Source organism: Taudactylus pleione, unplaced genomic scaffold, assembly GCF_031769625.1.
Source record: "Taudactylus pleione unplaced genomic scaffold, aTauple2 ptg000500l, whole genome shotgun sequence".
NCBI classification, from domain to species: domain Eukaryota; kingdom Metazoa; phylum Chordata; class Amphibia; order Anura; family Myobatrachidae; genus Taudactylus; species Taudactylus pleione.
The window spans coordinates 1,313,582-1,332,801 of NW_028284902.1; positions in this window are offsets into that span (position 1 = coordinate 1,313,582).

The window sequence follows — 19,220 nt, forward strand, 5'->3', positions numbered from 1 at the left end:
TGTGCAGTGCCCCCCGTTTGTAGCAATCAGGGCCAGGATCAGACAGTGACAGTGTGTGCCATGCCCCCCATTTGCAGCAATCAGGGCCAGGATCAGACCGTGACAGTGTGTGCCCCCCATTTGTAGCAATCAGGGCCAGGATCAGACAGTGACAGTGTGTGCAGTGCCTCCCCATTGGCAGCAATCAGGGCCAGGATCAGACAGTGACAGTGTGTGCAGTGCCCCCCGTTTGTAGCAATCAGGGCCAGGATCAGACAGTGACAGTGTGTGCAGTGCCTTCGCTTAGACTTCTTCAAGGGTAGTGTCTAAGCGAAGGACGAAACGCGTTGGGAAGCTCCACTCCTGCACAACATGAACTTGCTGGGAAATTTTAAGTAAGATAAGCACTTGGCACTTTATTCTTATTTATATATTTTTTTTTTTTCTAAATTTCCCGTTGCAAAAAAAAACGTATTCATTGTGTTTTACAAAAATGTTTTTTAAAAATTCTCTATGAATTTTTAGGAGATTATGGGCCTGATTCAGACCCACTCGCGAGCGGCTGTCCGCTCGCAAGTGGGTCGATGTTATGCACTGAGCATGCGCACGACGGAGGGAGCTCCGTCGTGCGCATGTGCCAGACGCGACGAGCGAAGGAAAGTCCTTCGCTCGTTGTGTCCGATCAAAGGGGGCGTGCTGTCAATGTTGATTGACAGCACGCCCCCTTTGGTGGGCGTTCCGGGGGCGTGCCTCCCTGACGGGGGCGTTCCCATGGGAACGCCTCCCGTCAGAAGCCGGCCCACTGACATCACTAGTGATGTCAGTGGGAGTGATTTTGGCTCTGATAGAGCCAAAATCACTCCGGAGCTTGCGGTTGAAAACCTCAACCGCAGGCTCCGGCTCGCAAATTCGATGGTCGCGATGGTCTCGACCATCGCGGCCATCACAAAGCACGCTCGTATAGCCTGTGGGTGGTGACCCACAGCTATACGAGTGTCCAGGAGGATGCTCCATGAAAATGGAGCCCGGCCCTCATTCAGAGCGTGCGCTCTGCTCAGAGCGTACGGATCTGAATGAGGGCCTATATGTATGAATTTATCATTGACCTTATCCCTTATCCCTTGTGTTTTCTATGTGTTTTTTTAGTTCAATAAATTTTGTACCCCACTTTTATATATTGAAGATTTGCCTCTCATATAATTACTTTTGATTTTATAAGCCATTGATATATGGAGATCTAATAAGCACCTTATTATTGCAAAGTCACTTTCACAATCATGTTTTAAGGATCATCATTGGGTGTGCTATTAATTATATTTGATCCTTGAACGGAATACTCACTTTCAAACTAAGTTTAGGAGTTATTTTCAAGAGAATTAAATTTTGCACAGACATTTTATACACATTATTTATTTTATTTTATTCATTTACACTGACACTTTATAGACCTAGCACAATCTTATTTATTTATTTAATTAGCACTATTGTCGCTGTTTATCAAGTTCACGGTTTAATATCTTTCTATGCAATAGCAGCATACCACTGCTATGCCCACATTTCTTGCTTATAGCTGACACCCAGTACCTAAGGGAATAGTGTTATTCATTAGGTCTGTTCTATCTGTGTATAGACTATATCCAGGTGGCGCTGATTAATCTTTCAGTGGTCTATATATATATATATATATATATATATATTAGGGGTGAGCGGGTTCGGATTTCTGAAATCCGAACCCCCCCGAGCCCCCCCGATCCGAGTCCGGCTCGACTTTTCCCGCCTGACTCGGATCTGAAATCGAGGCAAAACGTCATCATCCCAACTTCCGAGTCTCACGGGTTTTGGATCCTATATAAGGTACCCGCGTCGGCGCCATTTTCTCACTCGGCTGTGGACAGTGAAGAGGGAGGGTGGGAGTTAGGGCTGGCTGGGCTGTGTAGTGTAGTGTAGTGTAGTGCTGCTGTTGTCCACTACTTCAAAGTCCATAGGGGCTGACTGTGTTGTGCTGTGCTGCTGTTGTTAATAGGGGCTGTGAACACTACTTCAAAGTCCATAGGGGCTGGCTGGACTGTGCTGTGCAGTCAGTTCTCCATAGGGGCTGTGTCCACTCCAAAGTCCTGTGCAGTGTCCCAGTTCTAAAGGGGTGCTGTAGTGTTGTCCAGGGGGTGCTCTGTCCATCAGGGGTGCTCCCCCCAAGTGCTAAAAAAATAATATATTTTCTGTGTTTGTGAATTGTGTGCGCAGTAGCCGCACGTGCATCAACAAAGTAGTGCCAAGCGTGCGCCTGTGTCATAAGTAAAGGGCTAGCTGGCTTGACCGTTAAAGGGTGCTGTAACCCCCAATGTACACTCCAGTCCAAACCAAAAAAAAAATTATTTTCTGTGTTTGTGAATTGTGTGCGCAGTAGCCGCACGTGCATCAACAAAGTAGTGCCAAGCGTGCACCTGTGTCATAAGTAAAGGGCCGGCTGGCTTGACCGTTAAAGGGTGCTGTAACCCCCAAAGTACACTCCAGTCCAAACCAAAAAAAAAAATTATTTTCTGTGATTGTGAATTGTGTGCGCAGTAGCCGCACGTGCATCAACAAAGTAGTGCCAAGCGTGCGCCTGTGTCATAAGTAAAGGGCCGGCTGGCTTGACCGTTAAAGGGTGCTGTAACCCCCAAAGTACACTCCAGTCCAAACCAAAAAAATATATATTTTCTGTGTTTGTGAATTGTGTGCGCAGTAGCCGCACGTGCATCAACAAAGTAGTGCCAAGCGTGCGCCTGTGTCATAAGTAAAGGGCCGGCTGGCTTGACTGTTAAAGGGTGCTGTAACCCCCAAAGTACACTCCAGTCCAAACCAAAAAAAAAATTATTTTCTGTGTTTGTGAATTGTGTGCGCAGTAGCCGCACGTGCATCAACAAAGTAGTGCCAAGCGTGCGCCTGTGTCATAAGTAAAGGGCCGGCTGGCTTGACCGTTAAAGGGTGCTGTAACCCCCAAAGTACACTCCAGTCCAAACCAAAAAAATATATATTTTCTGTGTTTGTGAATTGTGTGCGCAGTAGCCGCACGTGCATCAACAAAGTAGTGCCAAGCGTGCACCTGTGTCATAAGTAAAGGGCCGGCTGGCTTGACCGTTAAAGGGTGCTGTAACCCCCAAAGTACACTCCAGTCCAAACTAAAAAAAAAAATGATTTTCTGTGTTTGTGAATTGTGTGCGCAGTAGCCGCACGTGCATCAACAAAGTAGGGCCAAGCGTGCGCCTGTGTCATAAGTAAAGGACCGGCTGGCTTGACCGTTAAAGGGTGCTGTAACCCCCAAAGTACACTCCAGTCCAAACCAAAAAAATATATATTTTCTGTGTTTGTGAATTGTGTGCGCAGTAGCCGCACGTGCATCAACAAAGGAGCAGCACCAAGCGTGCGCCTGTGTCCCATAAGTAAAGAGCCGGCTGGCTCATTTCTTAAAGGCTGGTGTAACCCACAAAGTGCACTACTCTCCAGCAAAAATAAAGAAATATTTTCTGTGTTTAGCCGCACGTATATATCAAATCGATATAACATAAATGGAGGACCAAACTTTCTCCGATAAAAATAAAAAAGAGAAAGATCAAGAACCACTTCCTCCTAGTGCTGAAGCTGCTGCCACTAGTCATGACATAGACGATAAAATGCCATCAACGTCGTCTGCCAAGGCCGATGCCCAATGTCATAATAGAGGGCACATACAATCCCAAATGACAAAGTTCAGGAAAATGACCTTGAAAAAAACATTTAAATCAGCTGAAGATAAACGTAAACTTGACAATATGCCATTTACGACACGGAGTGGCAAGGAACGGCTAAGGTCGATCCCTAGTATGTTCATGACTAGTGGTTCAGCTTCACATGACGATGGAAGCCCTCCTCCCACTAAAAAAATCAAAAGAGTTAAGCTGGCAAAAGCACAGCGAAGAACTGTGCTTTCTAAGAAGATATCACAAATCCCCAAGGAGAGTCCAATTGTGGTGGTGGTTGCGATGCCTGACCTTCCCAGCACTGGACGGGAAGAGGTGGCTCTTTCCACCATTTGCACGCCCCCTGCAAGTGCTGAAAGGAGCACCCACAGTCCACTTGCTGATATGCAAATTGAAGATGTCACTGTTGAAGTACAACAGGATGAGGATACTGGTGTAGCTGGCGCTGAGGAGGAAGTTGGCGAGGAGGATTCTGATGGTGATGTGGTTTGTTTAAATCAGGCTCCGGGGGAGACAGTTGTTGTCCGTTGGATGAAAAAGCCCATCACGGTCATGCCTGGGCAGAAGACCAAACATTCCACCTCTTTGGTCTGGCAATATTTCTATCCAAATCCGGACAACAACTGTCTTGCCATATGTACCTTATGTAAAGGTGGAATAAGTAAGGGTAGGGACGTTAACCACCTAGGAACATCCTCCCTTATACGGCACCTGCAGCGCGTTCATAATAAGTTACTGTCAAGTTCAGAAACTTTGGCTAAGACCGTAAGCAGTCCAGGGACACCTAAATCCCGTTGTCCTGTTGTATCCAAGCGTCTGCAAACCACACCGTCAACTCCCTCCTCGTCAATTTCCTCCTTAGTCAGGATCGGAAGTAGTCCTGCAGGCCATGTCACTGGCATGACTGACTCTCCTATCCGGGATTCCTCCGGAGGATCCTGCATTGCTATGCCTCCTGCTGCCGCTGCTGCTGTTGCTGCTGCTGGGAGTCGTTCATCATCCCAGAGAGGAAGTAGGAACACCACTACTTTTACTAAACAATTGACCCTCCAACAGTCCTTAGCGAGGAGGATGAAGTACGACAGCAGTCATCCTGAAGCAAAACGTATAACTGAGGCCTTGACTGCTATGTTGGTGTTAGACGTGCGTCCGGTATCCGCCATTAGTGCAGTGGGATTTAGACAATTGCTGGAGGTAGTGTGTCCCCGGTTCCAAATCCCGTCTAGATTCCACTTCACAAGGCAGGCGATACCGAGACTGTACAGAAACGTCAGAAAAAGTGTCCTCAGTGTCCTGAAAAATGCTGTTGTACCCAATGTCCACTTAACCACGGACATGTGGACAAGTGGAACAGGGCAGACTAAGGACTATATGACTGTGACAGCCCACTGGGTAGATGTATCACCTTACGCAGCAACAGCAGCAGCGTCACCAGTCGCAGCATCTCAGAAACGCCAGCTCGTTCCAAGGCAGGCTACGCTGTGTATCACCGGTTTCAGTAAGAGGCACACTGCCGACAACCTCTTAGAGAAACTGAGGGAAATCATCGCCCAGTGGCTTACCCCACTTAGACTCTCCTGGGGATTTGTGATATCTGACAACGCCACCAATATTGTGCGGGCATTACATCTGGGCAAATTCCAGCACGTCCCATGTTTTGCTCACACAATAAACTTGGTGGTGCAGAATTTTCTGAAAAGCGACAGGGGCGTGCAGGAGACGCTTTAGGTGGCCCGAAAAATTTCAGGCCACTTTCGCCATTCAGCGACTGCGTGCCGAAGACTGGAGCGCCAGCAAACACTCTTGAACCTGCCCCGCCATCACCTGAAGCAAGAGGTTGTGACGCGGTGGAACTCAACCCTCTATATGCTTCAGAGGATGGAGGAGCAGCAAAAGGCCATTCAAGCCTATACATCCACCTATGACATAGGCAAAGGAGGGGGTATGCACCTGACTCAAGCGCAGTGGAGAATGATTTCCGTGTTGTGCAAGGTTCTCCAGCCCTTCGAACTTGCCACACGTGAAGTCAGTTCAGACACTGCCAGCTTGAGTCAGGTCATTCCCCTCATCAGGCTTTTGCAGAAGCAGCTGGAGAAAGTGAAGGAGGAGCTAAGATGGAGCGATTCCACTCGGCATGTGGGACTTGTGGATGAAGCCCTTCATTCGCTTTGCCAGGATTCCAGGGTGGTCAATCTGTTGAAATCAGACCACTACATTTTGGCCACCGTGCTCGATCCTAGGTTTAAAGCCTATGTGGTGTCTCTCTTTCCGGCCGACACAAGCCTGCAGAGGTGCAAAGACCTGCTGGTGAACACACTGTCAGCTGAAGCGGAACGTGACACGTCAACGGCTCCTTCTTCATTTTCTCCCGCAACTGGGGCTGCCAGGAAAAAACTTAGGTATCCTAAGCAACCCGCTGGCGGTGATGCAGGGCAGGCAGGACCAAGTTTGGACATCTGGTCCGGACTGAAGGACCTGGCAACAATTTCTGACATGTCTACTGTCACTGCATATGATACTGTCACCATTGACAGAATGGTGGAGGATTACATCGGTGACAGCATCCAAGTAGGCATGTCAGACAGTCCATACCTGTACTGGCAGGAAAAAGAGGCAATTTGGAGGCCCCTGTACAAACTGGCTCTATTTTACCTGAGTTGCCCCCCCTCCAGTGTGTACTCCGAAAGAGTGTTTAGTGCAGCCGGGAACCTTGTCAGCGAAAGGCGTAGGAGGTTGCTTCCACAGAATGTGGAGAAGATGATGTTCATCAAAATGAATTATCAGCTCTTCCAGGGAGACCAGCCTCCAAAACATACAGAGGGACCTGTGGTGGTGGATTCAAGTGGGGACGAGTTAATACTTTGTGAGGATGAGGATGTACAAACTGAAGAGGGTGAGGAATCGGTGGATGAGGAGGATGAGGATGACATCTTGCCTCCGTAGAGCCAGTTTGTGCAGGGACACATTAATTGCCAGCTTGTTTTGTGGGGGCCCAAACGAACCAATCATTTCAGCCACAGTTGTGTGGCAGACCCTGGCGCTGAAATGATTGGTTTGTTAAAGTGTGCATGTCCTGTTTATACAACATAAGGGTGGGTGGGAGGGCCCAAGGACAATTCCATCTTGCACCTCTTTTTTTTCTTTGCATTATGTACAGTTTGGGGCCTAGTTTTTCAAACTGCCATCCTGTCTGCCACTGCAGTATCACGCCTAGATGGGTCACGTGTTTGTGCCGCCCACTCGTTTCGCTTAGCATAGTCATCCAGCTACCTCGGTACAACCTTTTGGACATAAGAACACTATTGTGAGGTGTGAGGTGTTCAGAATAGACTGGAAATGAGTGGAAATTAAGGTTATTGAGGTTAATAATAGCATAGGAGCAGAAAAACCTACAAATTCTGTGATTTTAGCTGTTTTTATGCTTTTTAAAAAAAAAAATACAGATCCAAAACACAAAACCCAGAACCCAAAACACGGAAGGGTGGTTTTGGCAAAACCAATCCAGATCCAAAACACGAAGAAAGATCCAGATCCAAAACCAAAACACAAAACACGAAAAGTGGCCGGTGCACACCCCTAATATATATATATATATTCACCATGCAGTATATATATTCACCATGCAATATATATATATATTCACCATGCAGTATATATATTCTCCATGCAGTATATATATATATATATATATATATATATTAGGGGTGAGCGGGTTCGGATTTCTGAAATCCGAACCCCCCCGAGCCCCCCCGATCCTAGGCCGATCCGAGTCAAGCTCGACTTTTCACGCCTGACTCGGATCTGAAATCGAGGCAAAACGTCATCATCCCGCCTTCCGGGTCTCGCGGGTTTTGGATCCTATATAAGGTACCCGCGTCGGCGCCATTTTCTCACTCGGCTGTGGACAGTGAAGAGGGAGGGTGGGAGTTAGGGCTGGCTGGGCTGTGTAGTGTAGTGTAGTGTAGTGCAGAGTAGTGTTGTGCTGTGCTGCGCTGTGCTGCTGTTGTCCATAGGGGCTGTGTCCACTACTTCAAAGTCCATAGGGGCTGGCTGGACTGTGTTGTGCAGTCAGTTGTCCATAGGGGCTGTGTCCACTCCAAAGTCCTGTGCAGTGTCCCAGTCCTAAAAGGGTGCTGTAGTGTTGTCCAGGGGGTGCTCTGTCCGTCAGGGGTGCTCCCCCCAAGTGCTAAAAAAATAAATATTTTTTCTGTGTTTGTGAATTGTGTGCGCAGTAGCCGCACGTGCATCAACAAAGTAGTGCCAAGCGTGCGCCTGTGTCATAAGTAAAGGGCCAGCTGGCTTGACCGTTAAAGGGTGCTGTAACCCCCAAAGTACACTCCAGTCCAAACCAAATAAAAAAATATTTTCTGTGTTTGTGAATTGTGTGCGCAGTAGCCGCACGTGCATCAACAAAGTAGTGCCAAGCGTGCGCCTGTGTCATAAGTTAAGGGCCGGCTGGCTTGACCGTTAAAGGGTGCTGTAACCCCCAAAGTACACTCCAAACCAAATAAAAAAATATTTTCTGTGTTTGTGAATTGTGTGCGCAGTAGCAGCACGTGCATCAACAAAGTAGTGCCAAGCGTGCGCCTGTGTCATAAGTAAAGGGCCGGCTGGCTTGACCGTTAAAGGGTGCTGTAACCCCCAAAGTACACTCCAAACCAAATAAAATAATATTTTCTGTGTTTGTGAATTGTGTGCGCAGTAGCCGCACGTGCATCAACAAAGTAGTGCCAAGCGAGCGCCTGTGTCATAAGTAAAGGGCCGGCTGGCTTGACCGTTAAAGGGTGCTGTAACCCCCAAAGTACACTCCAGTCCAAACCAAATAAAAAAATATTTTCTGTGTTTGTGAATTGTGTGCGCAGTAGCCGCACGTGCATCAACAAAGTAGTGCCAAGCGTGCGCCTGTGTCATAAGTAAAGGGCCGGCTGGCTTGAACATTAAAGGGTGCTGTAACCCCCAAAGTACACTCCAAACCAAATAAAAAAATATTTTCTGTGTTTGTGAATTGTGTGCGCAGTAGCCGCACGTGCATCAACAAAGTAGTGCCAAGCGTGCGCCTGTGTCATAAGTAAAGGGCCAGCTGGCTTGACCGTTAAAGGGTGCTGTAACCCCCAAAGTACACTCCAAACCAAATGAAAATTTTTTTTCTGTGTTTGTGAATTGTGTGCGCAGTAGCCACACGTGCATCAACAAAGGAGCAGCGCCAAGCGTGCGCCTGTGTCCCATAAGTAAAGAGCCGGCTGGCTCATTTCTTAAAGGGTGGTGTAACCCACAAAGTGCACTTCTCTCCAGCAAAAATAAAAAAATATTTTCTGTGTTTGTGTGCGCCTTAGCCGCACGTATATATCAAATCGATATAACATAAATGGAGGACCAAACTTTCTCCGATAAAAATAAAATAGGGAAAGATCAAGAACCACTTCCTCCTAGTGCTGAAGCTGCTGCCACTAGTCATGACATAGACAATAACATGCCATCAACGTTGTCTGCCAAGGCCGATGCCCAATGTCATAGTAGAGGGCACATACATTCCCAAATGACAAAGTTCAGGAAAATGACCTTGAAAAAAACATTTAAATCATCTGAAGAGAAACGTAAACTTGCCAATATGCCATTTACGACACGGAGTGGCAAGGAATGGCTAAGATCTTTCCCTATGTTCATGACTAGTGGTTCAGCTTCACATGACGATGGAAGCCCTCCTCCCACTAAAAAAAATCAAAAGAGTTAAGCTGGCAAAAGCACAGCGAAGAACTGTGCGTTCTAAGAAGATATCACAAATCCCCAAGGAGAGTCCAAGTGTGGTGTGGTGGTGGTTGCGATGCCTGACCTTCCCAGCACTGGACGGGAAGAGGTGGCTCTTTCCACCATTTGCACGCCCCCTGCAAGTGCTTAAAGGAGCACCCACAGTCCACTTGCTGATATGCAAATTGAAGATGTCACTGTTGAAGTACAACAGAATGAGGATACTGGTGTAGCTGGCGCTGAGGAGGAAGTTGGCGAGGAGGATTCTGATGGTGATGTGGTTTGTTTAAATCAGGCTCCGGGGGAGACAGTTGTTGTCCGTGGGATCCAAATCCGGACAACAACTGTCTTGCCATATGTACCATATGTAAAGGTGAAATAAGTAGGGGTAGGGACGTTAACCACCTAGGAACATCCTCCCTTATACGGCACTTGCAGCGCGTTCATAAAAAGTTACTGTCAAGTTCAGAAACTTTGGCTAAGACCGTAAGCAGTCCAGGGACACCTAAATCCCGTTGTCCTGTTGTATCCAAGCGCCTGCAAACCACACCGTCAACTCCCTCCTCGTCAATTTCCTCCTTAGTCAGGATCGTAAGTAGTCCTGCAGGCCATGTCACTGGCATGACTGACTCTCCTATCCGGGATTCCTCCGGAGGATCCTGCATTGCTACGCCTCCTGCTGCCGCTGCTGCTGTTGCTGCTGCTGGGAGTCGTTCATCATCCCTGAGTTTAAGTAGGAACACCACTACTTTTACTAAACAATTGACCCTCCAACAGTCCTTTAAGTATGACAGCAGTCATCCTGAAGCAAAACGTATAACTGAGGCCTTGACTGCTATGTTGGTGTTAGACGTGCGTCCGGTATCCGCCATTAGTGCAGTGGGATTTAGACAATTGATGGAGGTAGTGTGTCCCCGGTTCCAAATCACGTCTAGATTACACTTCACTAGGCAGGTGATACCGAGACTGTACAGAAACGTCAGAAAAAGTGTCCTCAGTGTCCTGAAAAATGCCGTTGTACCCAATGTCCACTTAACCACGGACATGTGGACAAGTGAAACAGGGCAGACTAAGGACTATATGACTGTGACAGCCCACTGGGTAGATGTATCACCTTATGCAGCAACAGCAGCAGCGTCACCAGTAGCAGCATCTCAGAAACGCCAGCTCGCTCCAAGGCAGGCTACGCTGTGTATCACCGGTTTCAGTAAGAGGCACACCGCCGACAACCTCTTAGAGAAACTGAGGGAAATCATCGCCCAGTGGCTTACCCCACTTAGACTCTCCTGGGGATTTGTGATATCTGACGCCACCAATATTGCGCGGGCATTACATCTGGGCAAATTCCAGCATGTCCCATGTTTTTCTCACACAATAAACTTGGTGGTGCAGAATTTTCTGAAAAGCGACAGGGGTGTGCAGGAGACGCTTTAGGTGGCCCGAAAAATTTCTGGCCACTTTCGCCATTCAGCGACTGCGTGCCGAAGACTGGAGCGCCAGCAAACACTCTTGAACCTGCCCCGCCATCACCTGAAGCAAGAGGTTGTGACGCGGTGGAACTCAACCCTCTATATGCTTCAGAGGATGGAGGAGCAGCAAAAGGCCATTCAAGCCTATACATCCACCTATGACATAGGCAATGGAGGGGGTATGCACCTGACTCAAGCGCAGTGGAGAATGATTTCCGTGTTGTGCAAGGTTCTCCAGCCCTTCGAACTTGCCACACGTGAAGTCAGTTCAGACACTGCCATCTTGAGTCAGGTCATTTCCCTCATCAGGCTTTTGCAGGAGCAGCTGGAGAAAGTGAAGGAGGAGCTAAGACGGAGCGATTCCGCTCGGCATGTGGGACTTGTGGATGAAGCCCTTCATTCGTTTTGCCAGGATTCCAGGGTGGTCAATCTGTTGAAATCAGACCACTACATTTTGGCCACCGTGCTCGATCCTAGGTTTAAAGCCTATGTGGTGTCTCTCTTTCCGGCAGACACAAGCCTGCAGAGGTGCAAAGACCTGCTGGTGAAAACACTTAGGTATCCTAAGCAACCCGCTGGAGGTGAAGCAGGGCAGGCAGGACCAAGTTTGGACATCTGGTCCGGACTGAAGGACCTGGCAACAATTTCTGACATGTCTACTGTCACTGCATATGATACTATCACCATTGACAGAATGGTGGAGGATTTCATCGGTGACAGCATCCAAGTAGGCATGTCAGACTGTCCGTACCTGTACTGGCAGGAAAAAGAGGCAATTTGGAGGCCCCTGTGCAAACTGGCTCTATTTTACCTGAGTTGCCCCCCCTCCAGTGTGTTCTCCGAAAGAGTGTTTAGTGCAGCCGGGAACCTTGTCAGCGAAAGGCGTAGGAGGTTGCTTCCACAAAATGTGGAGAAGATGATGTTCATAAAAATGAATTATCAACTCTTCCAGGGAGACCAGCCTCCAGAACGTACAGAGGGACCTGTGGTGGTGGATTCCAGCGGGGACGAATTAATACTCTGTGAGGATGAGGAAGTACACAACACTGAAGAGGGTGAGGAATCGGTGGATGAGGAGGATGAGGACGACATCTTGCATCCGTAGAGCCAGTTTGTGCAGGGACAGATTAATTGCTAGCTTGTTTTGTGGGGGCCCAAACGAACCAATCATTTCAGCCACAGTCGTGTGGCAGACCCTGGCGCTGAAATGATTGTTTTTTTAAAGTGTGCATGTCCTGTTTATACAACATAAGGGTGGGTGGGAGGGCCCAAGGACAATTCCATCTTGCACCACTTTTTTTTCTTTGCATTATGTACTGTTTGGGCCTAGTTTTTCAAACTGCCATCCTGTCTGCCACTGCAGTATCAAGCCTAGATGGGTCACATGTTTGTGCCGCCCACTCGTGTCTCTTAGCATAGTCATAAAGCTACCTCGGTGCAACCTTTTGGACATAAAAACACTATTGTGAGGTGTGAGGTGTTCAGAATAGACTGGAAATGAGTGGAAATTAAGGTTATTGAGGTTAATAATAGCATTGGAGCAGAAAAACCCACAAATTCTATGATTTTAGCTGTTTTTATGCTTTTTAAAAAAAAAATACAGATCCAAAACACAAAACCCAGAACCCAAAACACGGAAGGGTGGTTTTGGCAAAACCAATCCAGATCCACAACACAAAGAAAGATCCAGATCCAAAACCAAAACACAAAACACGAAAAGTGGCCGGTGCACACCGCTAATATATATATATATAAATATATATATACATATATTTTCACCATGCAGTATATATATATTCACCATGCATTTTATATATATATATATATATATATATATATATATATATATATATATATATGTTCACCATGCAGTATATATATATTCACAATGCATGGTATATATTTACCATGCAGTTTATATATATTCACCATGCAATGTACATATTCACCATGCAGTATATATATTCTCCATGCTGTATATATATTCACCATGCAGTGTATATATATATATATATACATATATATACACACCATGCAGTATATATATATATATATATATATATACCATGCAGTGTATATATTAACCATTCAGTATATATATTCACCATGCATTGTATATATTCACCATGCAGTATATATATATATATATTCACCATGCAGTATATATATTCACCATGCAGTACATATATATAAATATATTCACCATGCAGTGTATATATTCACCATGCAGTATATATATATACTGCATATATTTATAAATATACACCATATAGTATATAGTCAGCATGCAGTATATATATTCTCCATGTAGTATATATATTCACCATGCAGTATATATATATATATATATATATATACATACCATAATTGCCTACCCTCCCGATTTGGTCGGGAGCCTCCCGAAAATCGGGTGCAGCTCCCGACCTCCCGGGAAGGCAGGCAAGTCTCCCGGCAGCTGCCGACCCCTCCTGCCCCCCACCGCAATTACAAGAAGCTCCCACGCAGCAGGGGGCCTGTGACGCGATTCACACTGAATCGCGTCATTTTGGCCCCGCCCCCTGCTTCACACTGCCTGTAATATCGGCAGTGTGTAGCGGGGGTGGGGCCAAAATGACACGATCGCGTGGCTCTGCCCGCAAACTCTTGTAGTCTGGCCAGCCCCGCCCCCGTTTGCTGGCCACGCCCCCCCAGTCAAGCCGATCTGGCTGCTCCTTCCCGGAAGGGGCAGCCAGATAGTCGGCAAGCATGATACATATATATATATATATATTCACCATGCAGTGTATATATTCACCATGCAGTGTATATATTCACCATGCAGTATATATATATATATTCACCATGCAATGTATATATTCACCATGCAGTATATATATATATATATATATATATATATATTCACCATGCAATGTATATATTCACCATTCAGTATATATATATATATATATATTTATATATATACACCATGTAGTATATAGTCAGCATGCAGTATATATATTCTCCATGCAGTATATGTATATAATATATATATATATATATATATTCACCATGCAGTGTATATATTATCACCATGCAGTATATATATATATATATATATATATATGTATATTCACCATGCAGTGTATATATTCCCCATGCAGTATATATATATATATATATATATATTCACCATGCAATGTATATATTCACCATGCAGTATATATGTATATTCACCATGCAGTATATATATATTCTCCATGCAGTATATATATTCACCTTGCAGTATATATAATCACCATGCAGTATATATATATTCACCACCATGCAGTATATATATTCACCATGCAGTGTATATATTGAGCATGCAGTATATATATATATATATATATATATATTCACCATGCAGTATATATATATATATATATATATTCACCATGCAGTATATATATATATATTCACCTTGCAGTATATATATATATATATATATATATATATTTTCACCAAGCGGTAGATCACAGGTCTGCCCTTGGTTACTTTAGTATGGATAGGGACTGGAATTATATTTTATCTGTAATTTGCATAATATCTAAAACTTTCTGAACATCTACAGTTCTCCAAAGGAAAGTAGTAACTATCTACCAGGTAGCGTTTGTTTCTCTAAATTTTTTCTATACGCTCACAATGAAACATAAAACCATAGGCATTCTCTACAGAGAACCTTCTAAATCTGTATATATTTTGTTAATACTGTATGATTGTCAGCTCAGCAAGGTAATGTGATATAATATCCATAAACCGCTAAATAATTCCCACAGTAGTCAAACAACCATGAAGAATGTAGAAATGCTTATAACTTCTGAAGTATGTACCTTTAAGGCTGGATAATATGCTTCTTTATCACTTTCACATTTCACTGTAGTTTTTTCGCTCAAAAGAATTGTACTTTGGAATGGTGTGGTTTATCTTGTCATCATTCATCATGTCAACCTGGCCGTAGTATCAAAATGTCGACATTAAGCTGGTGACCATCAAGTGTCCGTTGGTGACGTCTTGATGAATTCCAGCATATCCTGTATTGCTTCTGGCGAAGAGTATATCTAATCCTAACCCTTAACCCTAACCCTCCCCATAGGGTCTTTCTCTATATCTCAGCTCCCGCAGCCTTGCCCTAAACCTCTGCTGCCACAGCCTAACCCTACATTGTCCCAGCCTAACCCTCCGCTACCGCAGCCTAACCCTACATATTGGGTGGTCACTACACACAGGGTGATCTGGTGCCTGACCGCCAATATGCCGCCCTCCCCCACCTATGGCGGTGCATGGGATCATGAGATGATTCCCCAGATCTTTTGAAAATGCAAAAAGATCAGGCGAAGCAACGGACATCCCCATGGGAGCGCACAATGCACAATATCGTGCATACATATGGAATGATATAGATGGTTTATCGTTCCAGTGCGTTGTACCGTCAGCTATATCATTTTGTGTGTAGGGGCCTTTACCGTACTTTGCCGAAGCCTAACCCTCCACTGCCGCAGCCTAACCCTCCACTGCCACAGCCTAACCCTCCACTGCCGCAGCCTAACCCTCCACTGCCACAGCCTAACCCTCCACTGCCGCAGCCTAGCCCTCCACTGCCCCAGCCTAACCATCCACTGCCACAGCCTAACCCTCCACTGCCTCAGCCTAACCCTCCACTGCCTCAGCCTAACCATCCACTGCCCCAGCCTAACCCTCCACTGCCCCAGCCTAACCCTCCATTGCCCCAGCCTAACCCTCCACTGCCCCAGCCTAACCCTCCATTGCCGCAGCCTAACCCTCCACTGCCACAGCCTAACCCTCCACTGCCGCAGCCTAACCCTCCACTGCCTCAGCCTAACCCTCCACTGCCGCAGCCTAACCCTCCACTGCCGCAGCCTAACCCTCCACTGCCCCAGCCTAACCCTCCACTGCCGCAGCCTAACCCTCCATTGCCCCAGCCTAACCCTCCACTGCCGCAGCCTAACCCTCCACTGCCCAAGCCTAACCCTCCACAGCCACAGCCTAACCATCCACTGCCGCAGCCTAACCCTCCACTGCCGCAGCCTAACCCTCCACTGCCCCAGCCTAACCCTCCACTGCCGCAGCCTAACCCTCCACTGCCGCAGCCTAACTCTCCACTGCCTCAGCCTAACCCTCCACTGCCCCAGCCTAACCCTCCACTGCCCCAGCCTAACCCTCCACTGCCGCAGCCTAACCCTCCAGTCTCAGACACATAACACATTCAGATCCCCTCACTAACGCTGGGAGGAGGCGTGGCCATGCACTGCTGAGCCTGCCGGGACATCCTCAGACCAGAGCCACACCTCCTCCCAGCATACAGAGAGGAGCAACGGAGAGGACAGAGTGACACAGTTAGCACACCTCCTGTTCCTTTGTTCAGCCCTCTCTCTGTCCCACCACAACCAATTTCCCGCTGCTTGGGCTTGTTTTGTTCAGTACATCCTCTGCTTTTTTGGGGAGTTAGCACTGAATGTTTAAAATTAAAACAAAACGTATTCACTGTATAAATGAGTTATTCTCGGAGACGGTGTACTAACAACCCTGATGTTTTTTGTTATATTTGTGGCAAATATAGTGTTGCAAAAGAAAGAAAATATATAACTGTATTCGTAAAACAAGCGTATCAGGCTTATTTTGGATGTCACATAAGCCAGCAAGACAAGATTTGGGTGCCTCACAAAGTTTGTAAAACCTGCGTGGAATCACTCCGCAATTGGACTAAAGATGATCGAAAAGGATTTAATTTCGGCATACCTATGATGTGGTGTGAGCCAAAAGATCACTTGAGTGTCTGTTATTTTTGTGCTGTAAATGTGAAGGGTATGAATCGAAACGCAAATGGGAATACGCAAGTATGAATTCCTCAATTCTGCAAAACAACCGATACTGCATAGCAAAGATTTACCTGTACCATCATTCAGTTCTTTGTGCGAAGTTGAATGTCATGATGTGGAAATGTTAATTTCATCCAGTGCAAGTGTCAACACAGATGAAAGTGAGTTTGAAGAAAGTTCCTCTACTCCAAACAAATTTTCTCAAAAGGAACTAAACGATTTAATTCGTGACTTGAATTTATCGAAAAAAGGAGCTGAGCTTTTAGCATCCAGACTTCAAGAAAAGCACTGTCTTGAGCCAGATGTTACTATAACGTCATATCGAAATAGAGAGCAACCATACTGCTGTTCTTTAGCCAAGATAACAATCTTGTGTATTGCAACAATATTCCGGAACTTCTCCAGATGATGAGCTTACCAGAATATCGAGCAGAAGACTGGCGGCTCTTTTTGGATAGTTCTAAAAGGAGCTTAATATGCGTATTACTGCACAATGGGAATAAATTTGCATCGATTCCTATCGACCATTCAACAAATCTTAAAGAACAGTATGAAAATATCAAGTTAGTCTTAGAAAAAATTGCTTATTCTCAGCATCAGTGGCCTGTTTGTGTCGATTTAAAAATGGTAAACTTTCTTCTTGGGCAACAAAGTGGATATACTAAGTATCCTTGTCACATATGCTTATGGGATAGTCGTGCAAAACAAAAGCACTGGCAGCAAACCGTATGGCCTCCAAGAGAAGTTATAACGGAGGTCGGATTTTCGCCATCATCGCTGCTTTTTCTGGGATAAAGTATTGGGCGCGTGCCTGATTTATCCCAGTATTCAATTAGGATCTGGCGAAAACGGGACCCAGCGGAAAGGTAAGTATCGAAAAGTCCATAAAATTTTGGGGAAATTATCCTGTCACCCCCCTAAAGATGTCCTTACATGCGGGATCACTATTGGTACCCCCGATTTGGGCTGCTGAAATTATTCAGGGTTTTTAATAGCCGTGCAGGTGCATAAATGCGGCTTTAGAAGAAGGGGTGAAGAATAGCACTTACGTTTTTTTGTGGGGTACATGAAAATGGGTGCAAGCATATTTTTAAGTCCCTATAGTCATTTTTGAAAATTCTTCGAAAATGCACCTGCCGCTACTACCCGCATTCTAGAAAATACCTGCCGCATACATGGGAATCCCCCCCTGAATCAATTTCGCTAGTTTAAAACTTTGTTTCCCTATTTTTTTTTTCACCCCCAAAATGAAAGTAAATTTTTTGGGGTGTCCTGAGGATTTTTTTTTTTTTGACACAGACTACTTTTAGGGGACCCTCCCAGGGCTGCAGGCTATTTTTTTTAAGCCTGCACCCCTAAACCCCAAATCTGCACTTTTTTTCACCAGGAAATTACATGAAGAAAGGTAATCCACGTTTTTTAACAAAGACTTTTTGCACCGGCGAAAAGTCTTTTAAATTAAATACGGGGATAATTGAAATAGGCAAAAATGATGGACTTTTCACCTCAAATTGAATATGGCCCTATGACTGAAACCAAATCTGAAGAATGGTTGAGTTATGTGTCTGTCGTTCAAAATTTTTTAGGCAATCGTAAGGCAGACAACTATTATGAATTAGTGCACAAAATGCTAAAATGTTTAGAGAAAGTAGGTGCCAACATGAATATTAAAGGACATTTTTTGTACAGCCATTTAGATCACTTCCCGTCCAATCTAGGAGATTTAAGTGAAGAACAGGGTGAACGGTTCCACCAGGCTATTCAGGTAACATCAAGGAAGGTGGGAACGTCACATGATGACCGATTACTGTTGGAGTCTGCAGAGTGACTGCCCGCAACAAGAATACAAAGGAAAATCCTACAAAAAATGGTTCTCATAGCTTCCTAACACTTATGTATGTAATTATCCTGTGTCTTTTTATAACATTTTACTAATCAAATTTAATTAGAATAAAAAAAATATATTTTTAACTTTTTAACATTGTTTAATTAAACATTTCATAAATATTAAAGACATATGCATATCTCAAAAACTAGAGACAATTGAAAAATAAGCATGACATATTCATGACCAGGAGCACAAAATTAATCGAAATCTACTCTTAAAACCCTGGTAACAGATTGACTGTTTCCCAGTGTTATCAATTGCTTTAATAAATGTTTAGGTACCTATTCTTACAATATGTAAAAAAACTTGAGAACCGAACCCACCCGAACTTCGGGGATCCGGGGCGATCCGAGCCCAAGCTCGGATCTCCCTGTCTGCCCCGGATCCCTCTCCCGAGGCAAAACCTCGAGATCTGCTGTCGGATCTCGAGGTTTTGTCTCGAGCGGCCATTTTAAAAAAAATGCCTTTGCCTTTAATGGGCAAAGTGCTGATTGGCTGACAGAGCCGTCTGTCATGGCTCTCAGCCAATCAGCATTATGGTGCTCATTTGCATGTAGCACGGACTCGT